This window comes from Rattus rattus, chromosome 1, assembly GCF_011064425.1.
Source record: "Rattus rattus isolate New Zealand chromosome 1, Rrattus_CSIRO_v1, whole genome shotgun sequence".
NCBI classification, from domain to species: domain Eukaryota; kingdom Metazoa; phylum Chordata; class Mammalia; order Rodentia; family Muridae; genus Rattus; species Rattus rattus.
This window is the reverse complement of record NC_046154.1, coordinates 142,175,021-142,201,902: the sequence shown is the minus strand read 5'-3', so window position 1 is coordinate 142,201,902 and position 26,882 is coordinate 142,175,021. Positions and strand designations below refer to the sequence as shown.

Here is a 26,882-nt window from a genome sequence, read left to right as displayed (position 1 = left end):
TTCCAGCTACCCGGTAAAATCAAGACTCAATAACCTACAACCCAACAATCAGATTTAAATGTTAAATTCTCAATCCACAATACATCCACACAATAAACTCACAACCAATTAATAAAGATATAAAGCACCCTCTTAGATAAGATAAACTGACCTACAGAAATCCATCCCTTAAATATTCATAACTACCTGTATCTATGTAGACATACATGGCAAGGATCGTTTATGTTTGCCTCCATGTTGCTTCTCCCTCCTCTTCTGCTTCTCCATCTCCTTCTAAAACCTCTCTTCCTGCCTCCTCCCTTCCTTCACATCCAATGACAGGCCTCGTTTTATCTTGGGTCTGCCTTCACCTGATCAACCTACACTTCACCCTTTCTGTCTAATTAAAAAACTTTTCTCTCAAGTGTAAGCTGAGTACAACCATTATCATTTTGTAATTTATAAAGTATAAAATATATCTAACATCTAATACATCCAACATTTTATCAGTTAAACAGAACATTTAGTTATTTATCTATTCCAGCTTCAGAAAGGCTTAAAGTCTACATATTATGTCCTGGCTAGCTTGTATACTATCTGGTAACGATCCAATTAAATATGTATTCTCAAAGTTAAACAGCCTGGGTAGGCCATGAGACTATAACTAGTTTCAACCCTGTCAGAAATCTGAGAACAACCAATATTATCTCAAACTATAGGAAGCCTAACTAACAGGGCTTCTGGAACTGAGGCAGGTTGAAGAGATAACTGTCTGTCAGTGCAGTCCCCTGTTAGCTACACAGAAGAGCACCAGTCCTCAGCCTTCTGACCCAGGAATCTCACAGACCTTAGTGACACAGGAATTAAGTAAGGATAAGCTCACTCTGTCTCTGCAGAACTAAGCTGTCCTAACCTGTAAACTGTGTCCTCTCAAGGACAGTATAGATCTGTAGGAGAAATAGGCAATTTCTGCCCCGTGGCCTCCTAGCCACTATGTACCTCACCTGGAGCTAGAGATGCTCAGCTGCTTTTTCGTGTCCACAAATGGGGAACTGTTAGGAGAAGACATGTCTCAACAAGTGAATAAAAACATTAAATGTCACATTTGTGGATTTACAGTTTTGAAAACCATCCATCTATGTAAGCAATCTGGTCTGTTGTCCATTATTATCTTAATAAATTATCTTGAAAGCACTCTTAACAGTATAAATTAGAGACATGAATTTGCTATCTGGACCTTAACTCACATGTTTAATCATCTCGCATTAGTTTTTTAACAGCAGTAAAGAACTAGGTGTGAGTCTTATATACTAAATGTGTTGTATAGGCACACTGCCTACACATGAGAGTAACAACCTTTCAAACTTGTGGCAATCTTCTTTATTCTCCCAATGCTAAGATTACAGGCAGAAAAACATCCCTGACTAAAACATGTCTCAAGACAGCAACTTAAAAAGCAACATGATATCCAACATCATTGCTGCAAACTGGTTGTCCTGTTTAACAGCTGGCTGGCCCAGGATAGAAATGTGTCGCTATGTGCCTACAGCTCACAAGGTAGGTTTCTCTGGAGGACAATAAATATGCACAATTTCTTCCAGTGCAAACTTTGTTGTTGTTGTTGTTGTTGTTGTTGTTGTTGTTCACTAGTTGGTTCAGGTTTTTTTTGTTGTTGTTGTTATTTATTTTTGTCTCCAACACACAGTATGGGACGTCCACTCTCACTCAATCAGTGGGTCATAACCACTTTGGCAAACCTCTGTCTCCAAAAAAAAAAAAAATTTACATTATAATTTATGACAGTAGCAAAATTTACAAAGTGGCAAAGAAAATAAATATGATTGTGTAACATGGCAAGAGAAACTATATCAAAAGGTCCCAGCATTAGGACGATTGAGAGCCTCTGGTCTGAGATTTTACAGCACAGTAACTACTGTCCTGCTTTACTGATTGGGCAAATAATTCAATGTACTCAGTAAATGTCTAGATTAATTTCACAGGGAAGGGGGATTCCACTATCACTTCAAATTTGGTATCTCTGAAGTCAAAATGTCCCACCTTGCCCCTTGCCTTTCAAAGCAGCTGTTCTCTGCAATTACTCCCACTGGCTTTAATGAGAATCCCCGTCACTACCCACAAGTATTGCTACTTTATGACCAAGATAATTTTACAGTTCTCCCAAGTTAAAGCATCCTACACCACCACTTCCCTAAGGAATAAAATGTTTACAATATACATAGTAACAGGAGTTTTCTACCATTGCCTTAATGAACTATCAAGAACTTAATGGCTTAAACCTAAGTTTATTATTTTGTCTTAAACCCAACTTTATTATTTTGTAATTGTGGAAGTCACAAGTCTGATACTGGTCTCCCTAGAGTAAGATCAAGGCGTCACCAGGAAAACAATACCAAAAGATTTAGGACCTCAATTCCAGGAATTGCCACTCAAACGGAAACTCCTTTTTCCTGAAGAGACAGCAGGGAGACTATTTCCACTGTACTCTGTGTGAATGTTCCCTCCTGTGCCGTACGTGCACAGGAGTGCATACATGTGTACATACGCACACACACAGAATTAGTGCCAGTTACTTTACATTCTTCTGAGAGACAATAAAGCCAGTTATTACCACATAGTGGCAAAATACATCCTCAATAGTAAAAAGCAAGCTTCTTTGTCATTGTAAATGAGGCAGTTCAGCCACTGAACCATAGTGATTTCATGCCCTCTTTTTAAGAACTAAGTCAATTTTAAAATCAGTTATTATACACAGATATCTCTATAAATCATTGTAGAAACAAAAGGTCGTTTCATTTTTAATTTCTCTGGTTCACACAAGTTCAAATCACTCTTTATAGAAAAGAAAACCAATCCCATTAAAATAGCGTATAAGTATTATTTAAAAGTAACTCTCATTTAAGATGGGTTTTACAATGCTTGTTAAACCATCAGAGACAACTGCATGCTTTTCTTGACACTAAAATCCTGATTACTTCTGTGTTCCAAAATTTGGCCATATATTTTAATATGAAAAGTATGATTTTAGGGGTTGGGGATTTGGCTCAGTGGTAGAGTGCTTGCCTAACAAGCGCAAGGCCCTGGGTTCGGGCCCCAGCTCCGGAAAAAAAAAAAGAGAGAGAGAAGTATGATTTTTAAATTGACCCTAGGGACTGGGGATGTATGTAGTCAGTTGGTAGAGTACTTGGGGGAGGTCTCCAGTATCAAATAAACCATACCTGTAATTTCAGCACTCAAGAAGTGGAAGCAGGAAAGTAAGTTGAAAATCATGCTCAGCTTCATAATATGTATGTCAAGGCCAGCCTGGGCTACATGAGACTCGTTCTCAAAAAGGCCAAAAAGCATATACAGATAGACAATCTAGTCAACAAAAAACAATGATGAGTTGAGTATGGTAATCACAGCACTTAGACCACAAGCAGGAAAACTGTAAGTCTGAGTGTTAGAGGTGCAAGCCTAGACTACAGAATAAGACTAAACACACACACACACACACACACACACACACACACAGAGAGACAGAGACAGAGAGACAGAGGCAGAGAGACAAAGAGAGACAGCAAGAGAAACAAAAAGAGGGAGAACATACACAGAAGTACATACACAGAAGCATACATAGACGCACACATACACACATAGAAGCACACACAGATGCATACATAGAACACACACACACACACACACACACACAATACACTGATGAAAACTGCAAGTACTAGAAGTCACAGGACTAAAATAAATTGTCCTCCCAAATACCATACATGAACCAGTTTCTGGAAGTAAAGAATTTCTAAATATTTCCTTCTACTAAACTTATGCTCAGCTGAAGACCTCAGCACAGCCCAGACTCTGAAAGCACCATTTCCTCACGCACAAAGTTCCACACCAAAGAAAATTCAAGTGCTCACTTTCCACAGGTCTGTCACCACAGCTGTTTATTTGCCTCTAGAGGAAGGAATGTAAAGTAAAGCTGAGCTGCTCAGTTAACGGAGATCCCTACAATCACTGGTGTGCTACCGCGGGCAGTGTGATGCTGCTACAGTCACCTGTGACTTCTCGATACTTTCTAATACTTCTTCAAAGACTCCTAACCAGCACACTGTATGGAAGCAAAACAAATACCCTTTGATTTATTATGTTATTTACAATGTCTAAAAAAGTACCAGTGATTATAAGAAAAAAGCAAAGATGACGGGCATGACTCCAGCATTTGAGAGAGACAGAAGCAGATGAGCTCTACTATGCCACAGCAGCCTCGGTTTTCAAACCAGACACCCTGCTTGTAGTACTTGGCAGTAGGTGAAAGGAAGGGAACCAGTGTTAGAAAACATGTACAACCCAAAGAGGAAATTGGAGAGCCCAGGTGAGCAGGCTCAAATTACCTCTTGCTAAAACCACCTCTACTAAGAATTCCCAGGCATCACCTGAGCACCGCTTTCGTGCCTTTCAAGGCCACAACAATTTGATTTTCCCTACAAAGAAAGTTCAACTCTTTGGAGTTTTGTTTGTTCATTTGTTTGGGCTATTTTGTTTTCTTTTGATTTTTCTGGCGGTGAGGGGAGTCCTAGGAACTGAACCCAGAACCTGATAGCATCCAATCTGTGTGGGCACCTAGATGATTGTATGATTAGAACTTCCAAACATAACAAGACGAAAACAACAGAACACATGATTTTACTGCATCTTTTTATCTCTGTGTATCCACAGAAGAAACTGTGAAGTGGCTCATAAGAATTCTGCAGCTCATTAGGAAGCCGGGTCCACTCAACAGCATGGACAATAATTCAAATACCGAAACACTGACTTCTTACTAAGTTAGATACAATACTAAGAATCCAAACACACGAGTACACTAATTTTTAGATGAGCAATTTACCATTTCCTACTAATCTTAAGAATTCACATGACCGATTAACTAGAACAAGAAAATAGAGGTCTTAGACAGAGAATTCTAGTAAGCGTGTGGTGTGTGTGTTTGTCAGGGAAAGAGAAAAAGAAAGACGTGGCAGCAGAGATGAAATACTTCTCGCGTGTCAGGGCAGTGGAGTTCCCGTCACTAGTCAATGCCAAACTCATAACTTACTTGGCTTCTCAGGCTGCAGAGATGGCTCAGTGGTTAAGAGCACTGACTGCTTTTCCAGAGGTCCTGAGTTCAAATCCCAGCAACCACATGGTGGCTCACAACCATCTGTATGAGATCTGATACCCTCTTCTGGTGCATCTCAAAACAGCTACAGTGTACTTATATATAATAAATCTTTAAAAATAAAAAAATTGGCTTCTCCTTACAAGAACTTCACAATCCAGTTAGTTACAGTAGCTGGAGGGTCGGGAGTAAGTAGCATCACCCTAAAGGTATCTGAACAGGTAGAATTTACCAACACACTGAGCAAAAAAAAGGATCAGGACTAGGCTTTTACACAGGACTTATTTTCAAAGATAAAAACGGAAAAAGAAAAAAGGATCCCAAGAAATGGACAGCGCATGAGGGGGTAAAAAGTGTGGTAAAACTGAAGTTTACATTCAGCTGGGGGTCCAATGCTAAGTCTGTTACTACACAAAGCTACTTGTTAAAAAGCACTGGGTTCGTTTAATACAGACAATGCAGAGGAACTAGGCAGAGGCCTGCAGCATCAATTCCAGCCCCTCCACAGAGTAGGCACTCCTTGGTTTCTTTATAAGTGAACTAGGGTGATAGAACCCTGCTAACAGACATCACAAGGACCAAGGGAGAACAAAGCATTCACTGGTGACAGTCCCACCCACACACACCCCAATAAATGTTTGGGGTCTTTGTCACTAAGTAAAGACCACATTCAGAACATTTTTAGGACAATTAATATCATTAACAGGATGAAAAAAGCAAACCAAGAAATCAGAAGTATCTTACTGTGTACACAACTGCTAGAAGAACAAGAAAAAAAAAGGCACAGTGACACATAAAATACTAGTGAGAATGAAAGTCAAAAGATCTGGGTGACCCACTGATTTGAGGCCTACATGACTAAGAAAATATTGTTTATTAAAATAAAAAGGTAAGAGGCACTCCATTCCCAGCATAACTAATTCAAAGTAACAGAATATAGCACCCAGTAAGAACTTTTCAGAGATAACAACACAAACGGCAAATCTCAAGGTTAAAGAAAATGAGCTAGGGATGCAAAATCAGGACAGAGGAGATAGGAGACAAGCAGATGAAACCACTGGCACAGCTAGAAAAGGGAGAACCAAAACCCAAGACAATCGGGTACTTCTTACATTTCGGGGTACTGGCTCAGAGCAGGTAGAGACTACAGTCCTTCACAGCACTTCACGTGGCACAGCTCGTCAAACGCAGTGCAACCTCCAACTACGAACTGAGCTACAAACTGAACAGACATGAGATTGCTGTGCAAAGCTATTAATTATTCTAAGTCAATTCCCACCAGGACAGAATAAAGGATACCTAGTAACTAGACATTATTCCAATATCTCAAAACTAAAAGAATTGTAACTTCACCTCCTTCTGCATCTATACATCTGATTCTAAGCAATCTTTTTAAACCCTTTTTCTCTCTCCTTTTGCTTCTGACACTCGATTCTCAATTTTCAGCCCCCCTCCTCGCACTCTCTACTTGGCTTCTTCCGGGAATCCCAACTTTGGAAGAACGACTCCTGATGAAATCTGAAATGGCTGTTCTTAAAACCACAAATGGTATTTTACTACTCTCACACTTTCGGTATGTAATAAATTGTGTTCTGTTTTGTTTTTGCTTTTTTTTTAACACTGACCAAAACTAAACAAAGCCAAACAAACCCAAAAAAGGAGAGAGATTAATGATGATGGTGACAATGACCATGACAACGACGGGGATGATTTTAACTGCAGATGTGCTTTTTATTTAAAAAAAAGAAAAAGAAAAAACACAAGACCCCAAGCACTTGATTATCTCTAGTTACTCACATGAACATGTCCCCAAGAGAATTTTCAGGTTCAAGTAGACAGCAGGCTTTCCCATGAGCCAGAGGACTGTTTTTGGTAGCAGGAATCATGGAGAGCCTCAGACATGCCAGGTAAGTTCTGTAGTACTGAGCTCCAACCCCAACCATCACTTTAATTTCTGAACACACTTAGCCCATTCCCAACCTTCCCGTTGCCATTACTGAAAGTTATTCTGTTGAAGATATTTTCTGGGCTGAAATATTTGTGTGCGCCACCAATGTGAGACATATCCAATACCGACTGTGTAAGATAATAAGAGGGCAGATAACTTAATCTAACTTGTTATCCTTAACAAGCTCAAATCTTCAACTATACATGGGTATCTCCTCAAATGCATAATTTGGTCATACTTTATTTACAACCTCCTATTGGTCATATTTCCTTAAACTACAGTAGTCACACCTGAAAATGAAAATATCAACTACTGGGCTGGAGAGATGGCTCAGTGGGTAAGAGCACTGACTGCTCTTCCAGAGGTCCTGAGTTCAATTCCCAGCAACCACATGGTGGCTCACAACCATCTGTAATGAGATCTGATGCCCTCTTCTGGTGTGTCTAAAGACAGCTACAGTGTACTCATATACATAAAATAAAAAATTAAAAAAAAAAAAAAAGAAAATATCAACTACTATAAGGACCAAACCCCAGTAATACATTTTTAACTCCATGCTATAAGCAAAGTTTAATCTTGTCTACTTTGTATTCCTTTCGATTTATGGAGTTTCAGCTATTTTAATATGAAGCCACCAGAAACCTCATCTAAACACCATTATAGTTTCCTACACTCGTTTAGACATTTTTTTAAAGATTTGCTTACTTCATTTATATGTGAGTACATTATAGTTGTCTTCAGACACTTCAGAAGACAGCATCCTATTACAGATACTTGTGGGCCACCATGTGGTTACTGGGAACTGAATTCAGGACCTCTGGAAGAGCAGTCGGTACTCATAACCACTGAGCCGTCTCTCCAGTCCTTATTTAAACATTTTTGATTAGGCTGCTTTCGTTCAGGAGGACAAGGCAGAGCAAATGCAGTTCGGGGACTCAGCGCACCCACTAAAGCAGAGCAGCTTCATAGAGGCAGGCTCTCAGTCAGGCGCTTGGGGCCTCTGCGGACCACAGAAGCAGGAAGACACTTGGGCTTTTATTTAAAAAAACAGTAAAAGCATATTGTTGCCAAAAAGAGAGAAAACATCATAGATCTCTTCATGTCTTGTAAGTTCAGTTCCTAAATAAAATGCTCACAATTAAGTCTATGATTTAAGGAGGTCTGTTTAGGATGAGATGGTTGCCTATGATTACTTTAGAAGGCTGTTCTCCTTGGAAGCTATCAAGCACAACAATACGCCTTTAACAAAGTTAGTTGCAGTGTGGACCTGCTTCCTTTCGGTCTTGTTTACTGGCAAGCTGTGCAGAACCACTTTTCTTCCACTTTCAGACTTCTCCCTTCTTCTCCTTGCAAAACATTTAATCCGAGGAAGTTTTTTCTTTTCCGACTACTATTTGATTCTAGATGCTGAATGTCTACAAGACTTCACCAAAGAATTAAATGCTACCATCTAATCGTATGGTATTTAAACTTTATGACATGGAATAAAAAAAAAAAAAAGTCAACTCTGTGTAAGCTTTACAGTCATTCCCTCTCATGTAAACTCTGAGGTCGACGCAAACACTAGCAACCTGTTTCGTATGAAAGTATCACAGTGCACTTAGATATTGTGAAAGTCAACATATTAAGTTGCAAAATACAGACAAGTAGGCCAGACACAGCAGCTCATGTTTGATCCCAGCACTTGGGAGGTGAAGGCAGAAGCTAAGAGTTCAAGGTCAGCTTTCCCTGCACCGGAGGTTCCACCTCAGCTGGAGCTACAGAACAATGTCGCAAATCACAAAATACACAGTAAGCTTTAAATTGCCTTGCTACTGCAAGAGTGAAGTAAATGCTAGATAGTAACACTCAGCAATAAAGTATGTCAAAAAAAAAGTAGCGAGTTCCGTACATTGCTGCCCCAAAAATCTATATTCTATATAGGACTCTAATTTTCCTCTATAAACACACTCTTCACACATGCACCGACAAAATCCTGAAAGGCAGACTGCATACTCTTGGAGTGGAGTTACCCTGAGTAGTAGGAGAGTAAATATTGGGGTTGTGGACCAGGACCCAGAGGGAAGGCAAGAGTCTTGTGTCTTCATTGTTTGGCAGCTTTTTTTTTTTTTCTTACAGAGCACGCAGTACTTTTAGCTCCATTTCTAAAGGCATTCCTCCTCCTCCTCCTCGTCCTCCTCCTCCCTGCCCAAATTCTTCAGATTTGTAAACGCAAAACTGTGGTTTCCCGATTTTAAAAAGACACGCACAAAAGCAATAAGCTCAAAAACACCTTGGCTCTGCAAAAACATCTCGCCCAGCTTCTCCCCATCCGTTCTCCCGGCTGGTGTCTTAAAATGCCAAAGCAGCAGACGGGCACCGCACTTACCGAAGACGCAGAAGACGCTCACACAGCAGCAGCGGCCGCTCTGTCCCCGGAGCCCCGTCCCAGCCCCCGCGTCACGAGCCTGCGTAGGCGGGAGCCCTCCAGGCCAAAGCAGCGGCAGGCCGGCGGCGGGCGGAGCGCCGCAGAGACAGCCGACTGGCCGGGCACAGCGTCCGCCAGCGCCGGCGCGGGAGGGCGGGGCCCGACCGGCAACCCGCGACCAGGGCAGCTGGACTGCCCTAGTCGCCACCACCTCCTGGGAGCTGCGCACGCGCGAGGCGGCCTCAGAAGAAAGACGCCAGTCAACAGGACCTGGGAACACCTCCCACCCCTACCCGGGTTGGACTCCGCCCTCTCGCTGAACGCCCCGCCCCTTAACCAAACAACGCGAGGCTTGCCCAGGAGACTGGCGGCTTCTGCAGGTTCCGCGAGAGCTGCAGCTCCTCCCACTCTGCCGCTCTGTTTATGTGCTGCGTAGCTCGGGACCACCGGGTCTGGTGACCAAGTTCGTCACCAGCTCCGCCTCGGGTCAGCGGTGTGCCGTCTGGATCTACGGAGCCACCTAACACCAGCCTCTCCGTGGGGGTCTCTGTAGCGGGTGATGAGGCGGACGTGTGCGGACCCGGCGCGCTCTCCATGCCTGGCGACCGGGGATGCATTGGACCCTGTGCTGGCGCTGCTGACGCCTCCTGTGTCCACGCCGAAGCCACAGCCTGTTACGGGAAGGAATGCTTGTTGAGAGACAGCTAGGGTCAGAAGCAGAGGAAGCACCTACACCTATGGTCCTCCGCAGTAAACCTGCCTGTTCCCACTTTGGGACTGTTTTAGTTTGGTTTTGCTTTGATTTTTTTTTTGTTTGTTTTGTGGGGGGTTTTTTTCCAGCACATAAAAAGACGTCTCCCAAATGCTGTAATAATGTGTAACCAAATGCATGTGCCAGATGTGGTGGCACCTTCTTGTAACCCCAGCCAGCACTTGGCATGCTCAAGATCTGCCTGGACTGCATACTATAAAGTCCTCGTCCAAAAAAAAAAAAAAAGAAAGAAAGAAAGAAAGGAAAAGAAAGGTTTTGAGGTCTAGGTTGCTGCTGCCTAAAGTAACATTATGTAAAACGTTTAAGAAAAACAGAATAGTGAAATCAGATCTTCCCATTATGAAATGATCGCTTAAAACTGTAACAAAGTTAACCTCTGCGTTGGTCTGACTTTCAGCTCAACAACTTGTTTTTATGTTTAAGGCACAATGTTATGTTTGGTGGGCCTTTAGCTCTGGAAAATCTACTCTGTCCCTTAGACTGAGGCTATGTGTCAGGTTCCTTAGGCTTATCTTTGTATCTCTCGCCTAGAACCAAATCACTCCTGGACATGATGGGATCACATAGCAGTCTTTCAGGATTCGTTTTCCGAAACTCCAGGCAGTAATTTTAGCACGTGAAAATATTTTATCGAGTGGGCTCGTGCTTGTAATCCCAGCAGCTCTGCACGTACAAGCAGGGATCAGTACTCCAAAGTCATCTGCAAATACATACTTAATTTGAGGTCAGCCTGGGTTATATGAAACTGTCTCCAAGAAAATAAAAAAAAAAAAAAACTTACTATAAACATAATAAATCACATAACGTAAATTAGAAAGCTTTGGGAGTTCTAACAGAGTCTCCAGGCTGGCCTCAAACATGAAATCCGCTAAGCGTCTGCCTTTTGAGAAATCACAGATGTGTTCCACTCCACCTGTTTTAAAATAGCCATGAAACTGGAAAACATTTTGGCTTTCTTGTTTTTCTTTTATTCAAGTCCCTGTGGGATTTTTTTTTTTCTACATAGTCCTTTTTTCCTTTTGAATTAAGAGTTGGACACTGCTTTTCTTATTTTTCTTCTCTCTACTTTCGAGGGCTGGGATTACAGTTGTGCACCAATGGCCATGTTTAATATGAGGGATGATAAGTATTTTGTTTATAAAACAGGACCAGGGGTTGCTCTTTGGCAGCAGTTAAACCACAAAGAATCATGCAGTAACTTCCTGTGTATAACTTCCCAATACCTGCCACCTACCCAGGTTCCTAATTATGTCTCCTTGCCTTGTGGTTTCTTATGTATCTTCCCACAGCTTTGTAATCCAGGAAGGCTAGATGCTGAGTACCAAACTGCTTCCAAATCTTGATACAGTGCTACACTATTGATACTTGTCTTTGTTATAATTGGTCAGCTTTTAAGTTATTTCATCATCCAGATTTATGTAAAGGCAATTTGTTCTTGGCATTCTTGATCCACTGTTAGAGTAAGCCCGGTCTTGGGAACAGGAGTAACACTTCTATTCTTCATACTGGGTGGCTTCAACTTTATTACTAAGCAGAAAATATCAGGTTGGGGATTTGGCTCAGTGGTAGAGCGCTTGCCTAGCAAGCACAAGGCCCTGGGTTCGGTCCCCAGCTCCGAAAAAAACAAAAGAAAAAAAAAAAGAAAATATCACAGTATAGTACGTGGCAGGGCACTCTGTTCACAAAACCATGCAAGCAGAATATCACAAGTGTTCAGCCCAGGACTAGAGAGATAAAAGTAACAGTATTAGAGTGGAGACAGAGGTGGATCTCTCTGAGTCCAAGAACAGCCCAGTCTATATCAAGTTCCAAGACAGGACTACAGAGAGCGAACCTGTCTAAAAAAAAAAAAAAAAAAGAATGCAGTGCCAGGAGGAGGAGGAGAGATGATATAACTTGGTGGTTAAGAGCACTGGCTGCTCTCCCAGATGACCTTGGTTCAATTCCCAGCACCCAAGTGGCTGCTCACAACCATCTGTTATTTCAGTCCTATCTGAAACCCTCTTCTGACCTTCACAGGCATGGAATGCATGTGGTTTGCAGACAAAAAATAAGGCAATCACTCAAGCACATTGAAATAGACTATCTCAAAAAAAAATTTTTAAAAAATTACAAGGACCTTCCTGGATGAGCTGTGTGAAACTCATCCTAAGGCCCCAAAAGGAGGAAGAGGGACTGTTCTGTCACTTAATTTATAAGACATTCCACAAAAGGTTATTCAAAGTCCAAACGATTCTCACCTTCCTGGTGGCTCATATTTGTCATAGGCATAATATTGACACTGTTGAATTGGAAATTTCTGGTTTCTTTGGAAACTCAGTAGTGTCCTGTGATGTTTTGCTGAAGCAGACATGTTTTTCTGGAAGCTGCCTTGTGAAAGGGTATATGATGTTTTGCTGGAGCGGACAATTGAAAGAACATATGATGTTTGAAAAGTGTGTAAGTGTAACCCAACAGACAGTGATGGAGGCTCTTTCATTGGTTAGCCTTGCACCGCTCCCCTGGCCTTTGCTGATCTTTGCTTGTCATGGCTTTGTAGAAAGAAACACCACTTCACCAAGAAATTTTCATGGTATCCTGGCTGCTTCCTGATGATTAGGCAGAGCCTAGCCATTTCTGCTGGATCAAACTGCAGCTGCTGATTCGTGTTTGGTGTTTGCTATTGGGCTGGACTGCTGATATCCAGACAACAAATATTGGAAACTACTTCTTTTCTTTACACTCCAGATTTTATTCCCCTCCTGTTCTCCATCCCATACCTCCTCCCCATGCCCTGTCTCCACAATGATGTTTTCACCCCTCCATCCCTTATCCCACCAGACCTCTAAACTCCCTGGGGCCTCCAGTTTCTTAAAAGCTAGGCTCTTCTCTGACTGAACCAAGACCCACAGTCTGTATATGAGTTGGGGGCCTCATCTCAGCTGGTGTATCTTCCTGGTTAGTGGTCCATTGTCTGAGAGATCTTAGGGATCCATGTTGAGACTGCTGGTCCTCTTACAGGGCTGGCCCTCCTCAGTACCTTCCAGCTTTTCCCTAATAAGAACAATTTCTAAACAGGTCCACATCCTCCATTTTCTATTAACATTTTCTTCTACCTCTGGTCGGTGGACTAAAAGGGAGGTTGAAGCGTTTAACAACCCTTATTAAAGCAGGTTTTGAGGGGTTGGGGATTTAGCTCAGTGGTAGAGCACTTGCCTAGCAACCGCAAGGCCCTGGGTTGGGTCCCCAGCTCAAAAAAAAAAAAAAAAAAAAAAAAAAAAAAAAGTTTTGAAAAGACTAGGCCTTCCATTTTCTCTGGCCTCGAAACTGGAGGCATCTTGTGTTGCCCCATTTATACCAACACCAACACTGTTGTCCTGCAATAGCCCTTGGTTATGGATTATAGAGCCAAATCTAGTCTGAGGCCTAAAAACTTTGTTTGCATACATCATTTCACACCCAGTGCCTGGGGAAAGCCCCCAAACTAGAATCTTTTTTTTTTTTTTTTTTTTTTTTTTTTTTTTTGAGCTGGGGACTGAACTCAGGGCCTGTGCTTGCTAGGCAAGCACTCTACCACTGAGCTCAATCCCCAACCCTGCCCAAACTAGAACCTTACTAAACAAACTTTGTTCTGTAATTTTATTTCCTCGTACTATTTCAGTCCTTCCCTCCCAACCAAACCAGTGAAAACCAGACACCTTCCCCTCAAGAACTATCTTTGCTATGATTTATTTTTCTGTGTTTGATAAAAACCAATCATTCTTTTTCTGAATTTTAAAAGCTGAAGTTTAGTTTGACGGGAAGATAATGACGGTCTTAATCTAGTAGGGCTACTGTAATAAAATACCATACAGTATACCCTAAAAATGAGAAACTCTTCACTATGAAAGTCCAAGATGATAACATGGTTAGACTCAAAGTCTGAGGGCTGCTCTTCTGGTTCATCCATGGCAGTTACTGCCTGTGCCATCACATGGGGCAAGGCAGCTCTTTCTTGATGGAGCTCCCATAGGTCCACCTTCATATACCCTAATACTGTAATTGAGGTTCATGTGAGTTCTGAGGAGCTTGTGGTGCTGTCAATTCAGAGCACTGATATTTCCTACAGTAGAAGTCTACCGACTTGGGAAATAAATCCCAAGTGCTAGAATTGAAGGTTTGCCATCACATGTCTTGCCAGAGAATGATAACCCTTTATGTGTATGTACTTGTTCTTGTTTGCTTTGTTTTTAAAAAACAGGCTCTCATACAACCCAGACTGGCTTTGAACTCTCTGTATCTCAGTAGGACCATAACTCCTGACCCTCCTGCCTCCACCTCCCAAATGCTGAGATTAAAGTCATTCATGAGTCACAATCTTGAGAGAAACAGAGACAGAGAGACAGGGATTACCCACCACAGATGTAAATAATGCACACTTCTCTGAGATCCACCACTTTCTGTCACCAAAAGTATTTACAACAAATTTAACTGGTAAAAGTTTTGCTTTGGTTTTGATATGACAGGGTCTTTATGTAGGCCTGGACGTCCTGGAACTTGCTGTGCATTCCAGGCTGGCCTGAAATTCAAATAGATTTGCCTGCCTCTGCCTCCCCTGTTTTGCAATTAAACTCATGGGCAACCACATCCCCTGGTTTTCAACTTTTTACATTCAGTGAAATTTAGGGACTGCATATACAATTGAAAATACAACTATGTTTTTGTTTAGCCAAAGTTAGTTGATCCTATTCTATGACTAATTGAGAAATCTTTGCCCTGTTTAATGTATTCTTTAACACATTAAAGAAACCTCAAAGAAGGCACCAAAATGCTTAGATGTCATATTAATGAATGAAAGCACTGGCTTTCTCTTATATTAATTTGGTCCAAACTAAATTCTCCATTTCTTTTCCTATGTCTTCTGACTGTCTGTAGTCTGTAGTAATTGCCCTGTCTGTGATATATCTGACGTGTATGTCTGATTTGCTTATCCCTATTGCCTGGCTGTTGTGCTATGTATATCTGAATCTGTGCCTGCCCCTCATAAAGGACTTTGCTCTGTTTTTACGGAAAGCATAGATAATATTGTATGGGAAAAAAACCTTTCAACAGAATTTTACAAGAGAAGAAGTTATTTCTCTGGCACAGAACAACATTCAAAACTAAAAACATTCAGTCAACCTGCATCTGCATGTTGCTTGCAACATTTGTAAGATATTTGTTATTAAGATTACTTTTAACCCATAGGCTGAATGATTTTTATCAAGTGATTTCCACAACATATACATATATATTATTCTGGGTTGAGGTCATGGAAGAATACATAATTTAAGATTAAAGATATGCATTTAGCTTAGGTTGTAAGAGCTGATCATATGGGAAATCCAAGGCATATTAAGGTTGATTACATTGCTCCCTTAAATTCAACTTTAAGCATGTTGAGTGCACAGTACAACCACAGGTTAAGTACATAGTCTTATATGATAACAAGGCATATTATCAACTTGGCTGCAAGGTCCAGCAACAGTTTTCTCTCTTTGAAATCAAGAGTTGTTTTTAGAAAATACATTGCCACGTTGTTTTTAATAAATGACCATAGCCTTCATACACATGTTACTGTGAATACACCTATAGATGTTTGGGAGATTTGGGGTTTTGGTGTTTGGTTTTATAATCTATAATTCTTCTAAACCCCAAATTTGAAGTTCTTCAAAAATGATGTTGTACTATTGAGGGGCAATATGACAGACTGTCAGGGCTTTAAGGTATCAGTTGTCCCAGTGTGCTGGCTAATCTTACGTCAACTGAGAAAATGCCTTCATAAGATTCCATTGTAGGGAATTTTCTTAATTAATGACTGATGGGGAGGTGCCAGCCCATTCTGGGTGGTGCCATCCCTGGGCTGGTGGTCCTGGGTCCTATAAGAAAGCAGACTCAGCACCGTGTAAAAAGCACTCCATCATGGCTTCTGCATCAGGTTCTGCCTCCAGGAACCTGCCTGTTTGAGTTCCTGTCCTGACTTCCTTCTATGATACACAGTGCTATGGAAATGTAAGGCAAATAAACCTTTTTCTCCCCAACTTGCGTTTTGGTCATGGTGTTTGTTACAACAATAGAAACTCTAACTAAGACACCTATGTAGGACTTTTTATTTCTCTTGGCCTCCCTTAATTTCTAATTAAAGGCAGAAATAAAAGGCAGACCCTTCCTGCCCCCTTCCTCTCTTTCCTTCTTTCTTTCTCTCCCCTCTTTTGTCTCCATCATCCTCAATAAACCTCTTCCATGTGGAAAAAAAAATATATATATATATATACACCTCTGAAACTTTAGCCTATATTTTTATTCTATATTGTTTTCTTAATCTATTTTAGCTATATTTTAGGTGTTTGTTTCCTTACCTTAGTGAAATGATGAGACTTTTGCCAGGGAAGAAAGAAGACCTTATACAGTAACTCTACCATCACCACCACCACCCTCATCCCCCAGGACAGACAAAGAATGGAAGCCTGACACTTTTAGGAGGGATGGCTTTGTTGGAAGAGGTATGACCCTGTTGGAGGAAGTGTGCCACTGGTGGTGGGCTTTGGGGTTTCAAATATTCAAGTCAGGCCCAGTGCCTCTCTTTTTCTCCTGCTTGCAATATTCAGATGTAGAATTCTCAGGTCCTCCAGCACCATGTCTTCTCACATGCTACCATGCTTCCCAGAGGATTAAACCTCTGAACTCCGAAGCCAACCCTATTAAAGTCTCTCCTTTATAGAGTTGCTGTGGTCATGGTGTCTCTTCACAGCAATAGAATACTAAGACATTACCTGACAATATAAAAAGTAAAAATTCGTATAGAATATTAAGACTAGAGTCATAATTAACCAGAAAAAAAATAGGCTATTCTGGAGTCATCACATTGTCTTTGTTGCTGTTGTTGTAATTTGTTTGTTTTATTTTGAGCCAGCCCTTCAGTATCACAGACTGACTTCTAGCTCCCTGTAAATCAAAGATGATCTTGAACTTCTGATCCTCCTGTTGTACCCTCCAAGTGCTGGAACTACAAGTCTGACTGCTATACACAGATTGTTCTCGTGGATGTTGGAACCATCACGTTTTCTGAACAAGGTATAAGTCAAGAATAGACATCTGAGGTTGCCCACTGACCTCCACAAGGTCACAATACATACATGCACCTACAGTCACACATCAAACAACTGTATCAAAAAACAAACAAAAAAAATGTTTGTAAGTGCTCTTAATTATTTGAGTATTTGGAACTCCCCTCATTCTCAGGAATCTTTCTCACTTTTTCTCCCCAAAGTTATGATCACTTTGCTAAAGAACGAACAAAAGCAAGCCTGGTAACCTGAGTTCAGTCCATAGGGCCCACAAAGAAGTGTAAAAAGACAACCAATTCCATACAGGTATCCTTTTGACTTCCACATGTGCATGGCCAATAATTGCGGCGGGGGTGGGGGAGGGGAGATTTCAATAGAGAACCACGCAAATTGCATCCATAGCAACCAAACGTTTCCTTCCTTTAGATCTCATAAAAGAATCCCACGCTGGAAGTCTTGAGTACCCTCACTCATGCGGCCAGCTGTCACTGATGATAGCATATTCTTGGTCTATATACTATGACATCTGTTTTTTTTTTTTTTTAAAGATTTATTTATTTATTATATATGAGTACACTGTAGCTGTCTCCAGACACACCAGATGAGGGCATCAGATCTCATTACAGGTGGTTGTGAGCCACCATGTGGTTGCTGGGATTTGAACTCAGGACCTCTGGAAGAGCAGTCAGTGCTCTTAACCACTGAGCCATCTCTCCAGCCCGACATCTGTTTTTGAATAAAGCATTCTTGCTACTTTGCTTGGAAGAGGCTTTATTTCATTGAACAATATATGTGAAGTATCCCAGAACACCCAGTCAACAACCAATCTTATTTACTCTAGGGGAAACAAGGGTGGTAATGGCTAATCCCTACCAGAAAGGATCAACAGTGTGAAGAAACTTCTCCGTAATATGAGAGGTGGAAGAAACGGATCTCAGAACATAGCCATGCCTCAATTAAAAACAGATGCAGAACTGTACAAAAGAATTTGAAGCATCCATCTTTTATAACTGTACCAATCCAAACACATGGTTCAAGACTTAAAAACAGGAAATGTATGGAGGTACACGCCTTTGATCCCAGCCTTTGGTAGGCAGAGGCAGGCCAATCTTTGTGAGTTAAATATAAGCCTGTGCTACATAGTGAGTTTCAGGTAGGCCAGGGTTACATCATTCAATCCTACCTCAAAGGAAACATGTAGATCAGACTGGCTTCACATTTATAGCCTACCTTCTGTAAGATGCTTTGAATCCCAAAGCCTCTTTCAATCCTTTCCTAGCCGTGCTGTGACACATTTACCATTGTGTTAGAGAATGTTGGAATTACAGCATTTGGGGGAGCTAATATTAGTCATTGAAATTGGAATAAAAACATCTGTGCTTGCCAATGGCTATGGACACAAAGTGAAATCAGGATTACGTGGTGAGTTAAAAGGAAATAAAATAGCTGGGCATGATGGCACATACATTAATCATAGCACTTGAGAAGCAGAGGCAATCAGATCTCTTGACTTCTAAGCCAGCTTGTGTAATGGGACAGACAGAACTACCTATGCAGTGAGATACTGTTTCAAATAAAATAAAACACAAAATAAAATAGTTTTGGAATTTACTGTTATCGAGTAAATTCTGATATTATAGAAAGTCACAAACGTGTCTGTTTCCTTTCTGATATAGCTTATTCTCTGCCGAGAGCCCGGTGTGGCCCTGATGAAGACAGAGTGACATGATTCTTGCCCTGGGACTGGGTCCCAGTGTGAGCCTCCATGAGTGTCAATAGCTGCTGTGGGCATAAGTCTTGTTTGTGTAATAATATACATATTTTCACATTCCTCTGTTAATATTAATGACTCCATGATAATCTGAAACAGAACAAATCCACGAGGGGAAGGTATGCCTAATGTCTCAACAAAACAGTAAATGCTGGGACTTTCAGGATAGCCCTTGAAGCTATGTTAAAGAGCTCTAAATACATGAGTTATACATATATCAATTATGCAAAAAATAAGAATGCAATATGAAGTATGAAGGGCTCCCTGAGTCTAAAGGAACAAAGGCAGCTACACTATGAGCCAGCTTGTCAGAAAGATACAAAGGCACGCAGATTCCTGAGTTCAAGGTCAGCCTAGGACTCAGCAAGGCTAGGCCCAGGTGCGGTGGAAACGGTAATTTCAAAGCAGGGTCCCACCCAACTAGTTTACTGTCTGTGCTTAACAAAGGCAGACACATCACTGAATTCTTTTGCAAGGTTAAGAAAAAAAAAAGTGTATGCTTGCTATTTCTTAAGAATCAAAGGGCTGGGTTCACAGAATGCTGATTATAAGATAATATAAAAGGAAACTTCATTTAGATTAGAATGATGACTGGATTAATATGTAAAATAAAAGACTGGCCCTATGTTCTGCAGGAGATGAGTTATCCAGAGAGCTTTTTAGAATAGAAAGAGAGAAGTGCTTGGAAAACTGAGACACACACAGACACAAAGGCAGGCAAGGCAGGCAGGCAGACAGACAGACAGACAATAAGATGGAAGGTAGAGGCAGGATGCTCAGGCCAACCAGCCAGCCTGATGTACATACACACAGACCAATGCCAGATCTTGTTTTAAACAAAATAAAGGCTGAGAAATAACACCAAAAGTTGTTCTAACTTCCCTGTGTGTCCACACATGCACCTCACTCACAAACATATACACATGTGTACACACATACACAGAGAGAGATTAAAAAGAAGTAAAGTAGGATGTATTTTAAAATTTATGAGCTCATTGAAATTTAATAAAGAGTTGCTCTAGCCATCTCCTATAGAACTATCTAATTCCACCCTCTAAACATGCTGGCATCTCACAGCTCAGGCTTCTACTCCACAACTGTGTGCTAACGCTCTCTTCATCTCTGTAAAGCTGGCCTTAATCAAAGTCAAAAGGAATGTGGAGGACACCAACTCCAGTTGTAGGAAAGAAACTCCGGTGTGGAAAAGGAAAAAGCACAGCGAGCTCTCGGTCTTCACATCTTTCCACAGTCTCCCCACTTCCTCAAATAAGGAAGAGAGCCTTGCCCCAGGGTGCCTTCCACAGTGAGCTTTAGGCACAGGAACCATATTATAGATCTCTGATGTGGCTCTGCTACAGTGACTAGTTATTCTCTGCATTTGACCAGTTGTGGTTTTCTGTAATGTTCCTCATCTATTGCAAAAAGAAGCTTCTTTGCCCCACCTCAGCTGTGCACATCACGATAAATTTTAGAATTCAATTAGGAATCCTGCTAGTCTAGTAAACTGGTGAGAGTAGGTTCTCTTCTTAGACCCATGACTTTACTCACTGTAGGTAGTTGTTTGTTCCCAAGGCAGCATCTCACTAGGTAGCCCTGACTAGACTTGAACTCAAAGAGATTCACTTGGCTCTGGCTTGCAATGTCTGGAATTAAAGATGTGTCCCTAGCCTTGCCTTCTCCAGGACTTGGGATCTGTATTTCTATCTGGTGATGCCTCATAAAATATTTGTCTTCTGTCATTGCTATTACATGTTCATCTGCTTATTCATTCATACAAACAAATATTTGTTGGTTACTTGCATATTCCAAACACAGGTTTTAAGATGGGAACAAAAAAGAGACAAAGCAAACTGCCCTCGGTTTGTTTATAACTCAGTTGGAGTTTGTATACCCAATGGGAAAGAAACAATAAATCACTGGACAAATTGATTTATGATGTATCCAGTAGGATTAAGCCTTCAGAAGGTAAAGCAGACTAAAGGAAGTTCCGTGTAGGAATGAGAAGTTCCCAAATGCTCACAGTTGCCAAAAGGCTGTGAAAGTTAAGTAACGATAACATCTTACAGTAGTATTTCAGTCAAGGAACCAGAAGTACAAGGGGCCAGTGCAGGGCGTGAGGTGTTACACAGTTGCTGTAGCAACTTTCTAGCATACACCAAGCCCTTGGCTCCATGCAAATTCTGCATAAATTGGGCATGGTGCGATACACCCAGCACTGGTGAACTGTAGGCAAAATGGATCAGTTCAAAATAATCTTCAGCTACATAGTGAGCTTGTGGCCAGCCTGGCACATGTGAAGCCTATCTCAAAAACAGAGTAAACAAGTTGTGTATGATGGTGCATACCTTTAACTTTAGGACCTGGGAGGCAGAGACAGACAGACGAGTTCTAGGCCAAGCAGAGCTATAATAATGAGACTCTGTCAAAAATAAATAATAAAAACATCTATTATAAAAATAACATCTATTATTTTTTTTAAAAATGGTACTCTTTGTTTGGTTTGTTTTAAAGAGAAGGTCTTGCTGTATAGCCATAGCTTTTCTAGAACTCACTTTGTAGACCAAGCTGGCCTCGAAATTACAATGAGTTCACTGCTGGGTTTATGGGTGTATACCACCACACCCTAGTTAAAAGTTGCAACACCAGGGCCTGAAGATACTGCTCAGTGGGTAAGAGCAAATACTGCTTGTACAGAGGACCTGAGTTTAATTTCCAGAACCAGCACATCCGCTCAAAACTGCCTTTAACTCCAGCTTCAAGGGATCCAAAAGTCCTCTTCTGACCTCTGTGGGTACTCCACACATGGGAAAACACTTACATATTAAAAGTAAAAATGAATAAATCTTTTTTTTAGTTGTAAAATATGACATAATGGTGACATCCATGATGATGAGGCTAGAAGTGACAACCTCTGCACACCTCCTGTGTTCCTGTTTCTTCGTTATATGGGCAGCTTCATTCAAGCATCACAATTTGCCCCACAAATATGAAGCCCAAAGGTAAATGTCCAGGTCTACTGGGGAGGCTGATTTTTCACAATTTGGTCCAGTTACATCTGTTATCTGTGGTTGTTTGAATGAGAATGGCTTCCATAGTCTCATATATTTGAATGCTTTGCTCCTAGTTGGTAGAACTGTTTGGGAAGAATTAGGTGTTATGATCTAAGCAACTGACACCATCAAGTCAGACAATGCGACAGATCTCACAAGACAGTTTGATTGGGAAAGGATATACAGAAGCTGCCTCTGGTCAAGGGCGGAGGGAAAAGGAACAGGGAGATGAGGGACTCTGCCTCTTATAAGGGGGTGTAGCACATGACAGAGGGAGGAAATGAGACTTGTGACAGTGGGAAAATGCCCCATCTTGGTAGCTAGTGATGATGTATCCTGTCATTCTTGGGTCCCAGGGCCAGGCAGTGGAGATGTCTAATTGCTAACATTAGGAGATTTGGCCTTGTTGAAAGAAGTGTGTCACTGGGGGTGTTAGGGGGCAGTGGTGGGGTTCAAGGTAAATACTTGTGCCACTCCCAGTCTGTCTGTCTGCCCCCCCCCATGGTTGTGTCTCAAGATGTGAGCTTTCAGCTCCTGGGCCATCACTTTGCCTGCCTGCATGCTGCCATGCTACTTACCATGAAGGCCAATGACTCAAACCATCTGAAACCAATTAAACAAAGTACTTCTTCTTTTTTTTTTTTTTGTTCTTTTTTTCGGAGCTGGGGATCGAACCCAGAGCCTTGCGCTTCCTAGGCAAGCGCTCTACCACTGAGCTAAATCCCCAACCCAACAAAGTACTTCTATTGTACCTTGGTCAGGGTGTTTTATCATAGCCAGAGAAAAGGAACTAAGACAGAAGTTATCGTAAGTCAGTTTCAACTGGATTTAGACAGTGAGAACAAAAAGACTAGCACTAAGAAAAGTAAATGTAAAGAACACAGTCACTAGCTAAGTGTTACTTCTGAATGAAAATAAATAAATAAAAAGAAAGAGGAAACATGAGTGGACTATGGTGGAGGAGGTTTATTGTAGATTTGTGTGAGAGCATGGCCAGTGGCAAACACATCTGGGAGAGTCCAGAGTGTTCATGACCCTGAACCATATGGAAAGAAGGGAAGGAGAAGGGAGAGAAGAGAACCTAGTACAGCAGCCAAGAGGCCAAAGATACAAAAGAGGAGTGGGTCACCAAGAAGTCTGAATTATAGAGGGCAGCCAAGCCGCTGGGTTAGAGAGCTCAGGGTAGAGGGTAGAATGTGAGGAATATGCGAGTCACATCTTTTAACTGAGGGATGTTGGAAGAGCCTGGTGCCCAGGTCTGCTTGATATACTAAATAGGCACCCTATCTAGCTGCCCCAGCTCTGAAAATTAACATCAGAGAAGAGTAGCTGTGGGAAGAGCAGATCAGCCGCTTGGGATAGAGAACTCAAGGTGGGGCACAGGGTATGATAGCCCGGTAACAGGTAAGGCGTGAGGGGATGCAGGGAGAATTTAGTCGGCTTGAATATGTTAATTAGGTACATTAGGCTTTTGTTCCGGGTTTGAAACCTAATACCAGCTAGCATTCCAGAAGCTGAGGCAGAAGACTGTAAGTTGGAGGCCAGCCTAGAATACATTATGAGTCCTTGACTGGCACTTGAGGGCCTGACAACAGAGAAAGGAAAGCAAAGCGATCTATAATCCGAATTTCAGTCCTTTGACATGTATAGGGTATTTGTGATTACTAACAGATATGATTGAGAGATGTCATTGGCTAAGATGTCTGTGAGATGTCTTTCATTTGTTACTTCAAGTACTTTATCTGCATCCGTTTTAAAGTTCTGCATCTTCTAAAAAGTGTTTGTGCGTAAGCAGCGATCTGTGCAATGGTTAGTTATGCCACCTGAGACGGCACAGAGCAAAATCATATTTCAAAAAATATCAAAACTTTGCTAGGATTATTATAAGAGAAAGCTTGGGCATAATATTCTATAAGGAAAATTGGATATGGTCGGCTTTGTGGGCAGTAAAATACTGCATCATGAAGTTAGAAGTGAGGGTTCCTAGCGGGGTTCACAGCAGGCAGGGAAAAGGATCTTCAAGAAGACAAGAATGTAACTGGACTCAGCCTTATTTTATTGTAACCAATCCTAGACCAGGACTTGTAGACTGTCTGACCCAGATTATTTTATTTGAGCTATATTTAAGCCCATCACAATTTGGTGGTGGTGGTGGGGGAACAAAACATTTTTTGATAACAACTCAGCCTCAAGTATACAGCAATTTAAGACATATTTACACTGAGATTCTCTACAAAGTACATCTGGCTTCTTTTACAAGAATGGGTACTGCAGACTCGTGGACAGTATCAAATATTTAGGGTCTAGAGGTTTTGACTGAGGTAAATATAATGCCAGGATTGGCACGGGCCCAAAACAATATACAAATCAACTGTTGTAAAGTACAAGTGATTTAAGAATGGGTTTTATGGTCTAAAGCGATGTTCAAGATTGTGGGGGAAGGATCTGGGAAACGTAAAAAACATAAATTGTGAGAGATAAGGGCAGAGCCTGAATCAGCGGACATGAAGATCACCAGGATGTAAGACTACTTCATTCCTGGAAGAGCAGCTACACACTTCATTCCACTGAAGAGATAAGCTGTGTGCTTGATTTTTCTGGATGCTCCAGTGCTTAGCTGTGAGCACTTAACTTCTGCCCTTTCTAGAGTTAGATCTCAGTGTCTAAAACCAAGCTGTACTATCTAACTATCAAGTTACCTATCTACTTTTATACTTTATTTTTCTTTTGATCCATGGTCTCATGTATCTAAGGCTGGTCTGTATAGTCATGGATGACCCTGAATACCTGATGCTTCTACTTCCACATCATGTGTGCTCAGTTTATGAGGGGCTGGGGATCAAACCCAGGGCGGCATGAATGGGAATTAAGAACCCTATTAGCTGAACCTAAACCCTCTCCTTTTCATTTGAGAGTATCTGTGTGTACTACAGGGCATGTGTGGAGTCCAGAGAGCAACCTGGGGGAATGCGTTCTCTTCTTTGACCGTCATTGATCCAGGGGTTAATCTCAGGTAGTCTGGCTTGGCAGCAAGCAGTTCTATCATCTTATTGTTCCTGCTTAATACTTTCTCATTTTACGTTGGATCATAGGCTTGAACCATTAGGCTGGGCTGAAACAAAATAATATTTCTAATCCAGAGAGGATAAAATGTGCAATAGTTTAAATATTTATTTTTTTTATTTTTATTTATTTATTTTTTTTTTCTGGAGCTGGGGACCGAACCCAGGGCCTTGCACTTGCTAGGCAAGCGCTCTACCACTGAGCTAAATCCCCAACCCCAATAGTTTAAATATTTATAAGTAAGACTGAAGCTAAGACCACCTGAGGGCTCTGTGATCCACTTTGTAAAGTTTTTGTATATCATCTCAAAAAGTCTACTTGCAGCTACCTGTGCTGGATCCTTCCTAGAACGTCAGCACACAGGAGCCTGTGAGGCAGGAGGATGACTGAGAGTTCAGCACCAGCCTCAAAGCAGCAAACTTCTGTTTTTGATCGGACCGCTAGCACAGGCCCCTAATCTTAGCTACATTCGAGGCTAAGGGGAAAAGGTGACAGCCTCAAAGCCCTCCTGGGCTGTAGAATGAGCTAAGAGGGGCAGCTTAGGAGATCCTATCCCAAAATCAAAAGTGAAAAATGTAATTTTTAAAAGAGAAAGGGGGATATATGAAGTGGTAGAGTGCTTAACTAGCATGTTGGAGTCCCTGAATGTGATTGGTTCCCAGAACTACAATCATAAGTATGTAAAGAATAAAACCCTTCTACTTTTCCCACTTTTACGTTGATGAACACCATTTTATTTACTTATTTAAATTTAGGTAGTTTTTATTTGACCTTCTCTTTTTAGTCTTGACAAAAGAGAAATTACCTCTTAGAGTAAGAGCATAGAGACAGGATATTCACAGCTGGGGTATACCAGACTGAACCCAAATGCAGGGACTTTAGTGTAAATGGATGCATATGTGGAGGGTCCAAAAAAAGACCATTACAAATGATGTTTAAAAATGATTTAGAAAAGCTACTGTTTCCTGTATACAACCTATTTTATTTATTAATTTTTGTTATAATTATCGTGTATGTAAGTGTGAGTGTTGGTGTGCATGTGGAAGATGGGGCAAGTTTCAGAGTTGGAGTCTCTTTTTCTTTTTCTTTCAGAGCTGAACCCAGGGCCTTGAGGTTGCTAGGCAAGCGCTCTACCACTGAGCTAAATCCCCAACCGCGAGTCTCTTTTCCTACCTTGTAGGTAGGACTCCTGATTTTTGCAGGCTGGGTTCTTAGGCTACACTAGCTGTTTTCACTTCTTACTCATGATGGGAGCACAGCAATTTTGATGCATGCCACCTCAGCCAGGGTTTTACATAGGATGAACACCATTTTAAACTAATACTGATAAGTTACTGTTTCTCCTGGGACTTCCAGGACAGCACCAGAGGTTCACCTGAGAGGCCACAGACGAAGAAAGAACAGCCAAGCACATTGTCACCTGTGGGTGGGCCAGCTATGGGCATCTTACTGCTACCCCAGACCACACTCTCAGGCTGCCGGACTTTTCTGAGTTGCAGAAATAACCAAAGTGGTATACTGTTCAGTCTTTGTATCCATGGAGACATGGGAGCTAGATGTAGCCTAAGACATGCTGCTTTGTGCAGGTCTGAAAAACCGCTATCACCAAGCTTGCGGCAGATCGTGAGTAAGGAAAAGGTTACATTGGAAAGCAGGGTCTATAA

The 26,882-nt window shown here is 41.4% G+C and overlaps 1 protein-coding gene across 1 annotated transcript in view; it reads right to left on the bottom strand.

Annotated features, from left to right (window-relative positions):
- The window catches only part of Pcmtd1 (protein-L-isoaspartate (D-aspartate) O-methyltransferase domain containing 1), a 71,727-nt gene extending 61,986 nt beyond the window's left edge, over window positions 1-9,741 (bottom strand). Inside the window, 1 exon segment of the mRNA XM_032906486.1 lies at window positions 9,460-9,741. The gene's annotated coding sequence lies outside the window, so the exon portion shown is untranslated.
- Between the last annotated feature and the right edge of the window lie 17,141 nt (window positions 9,742-26,882).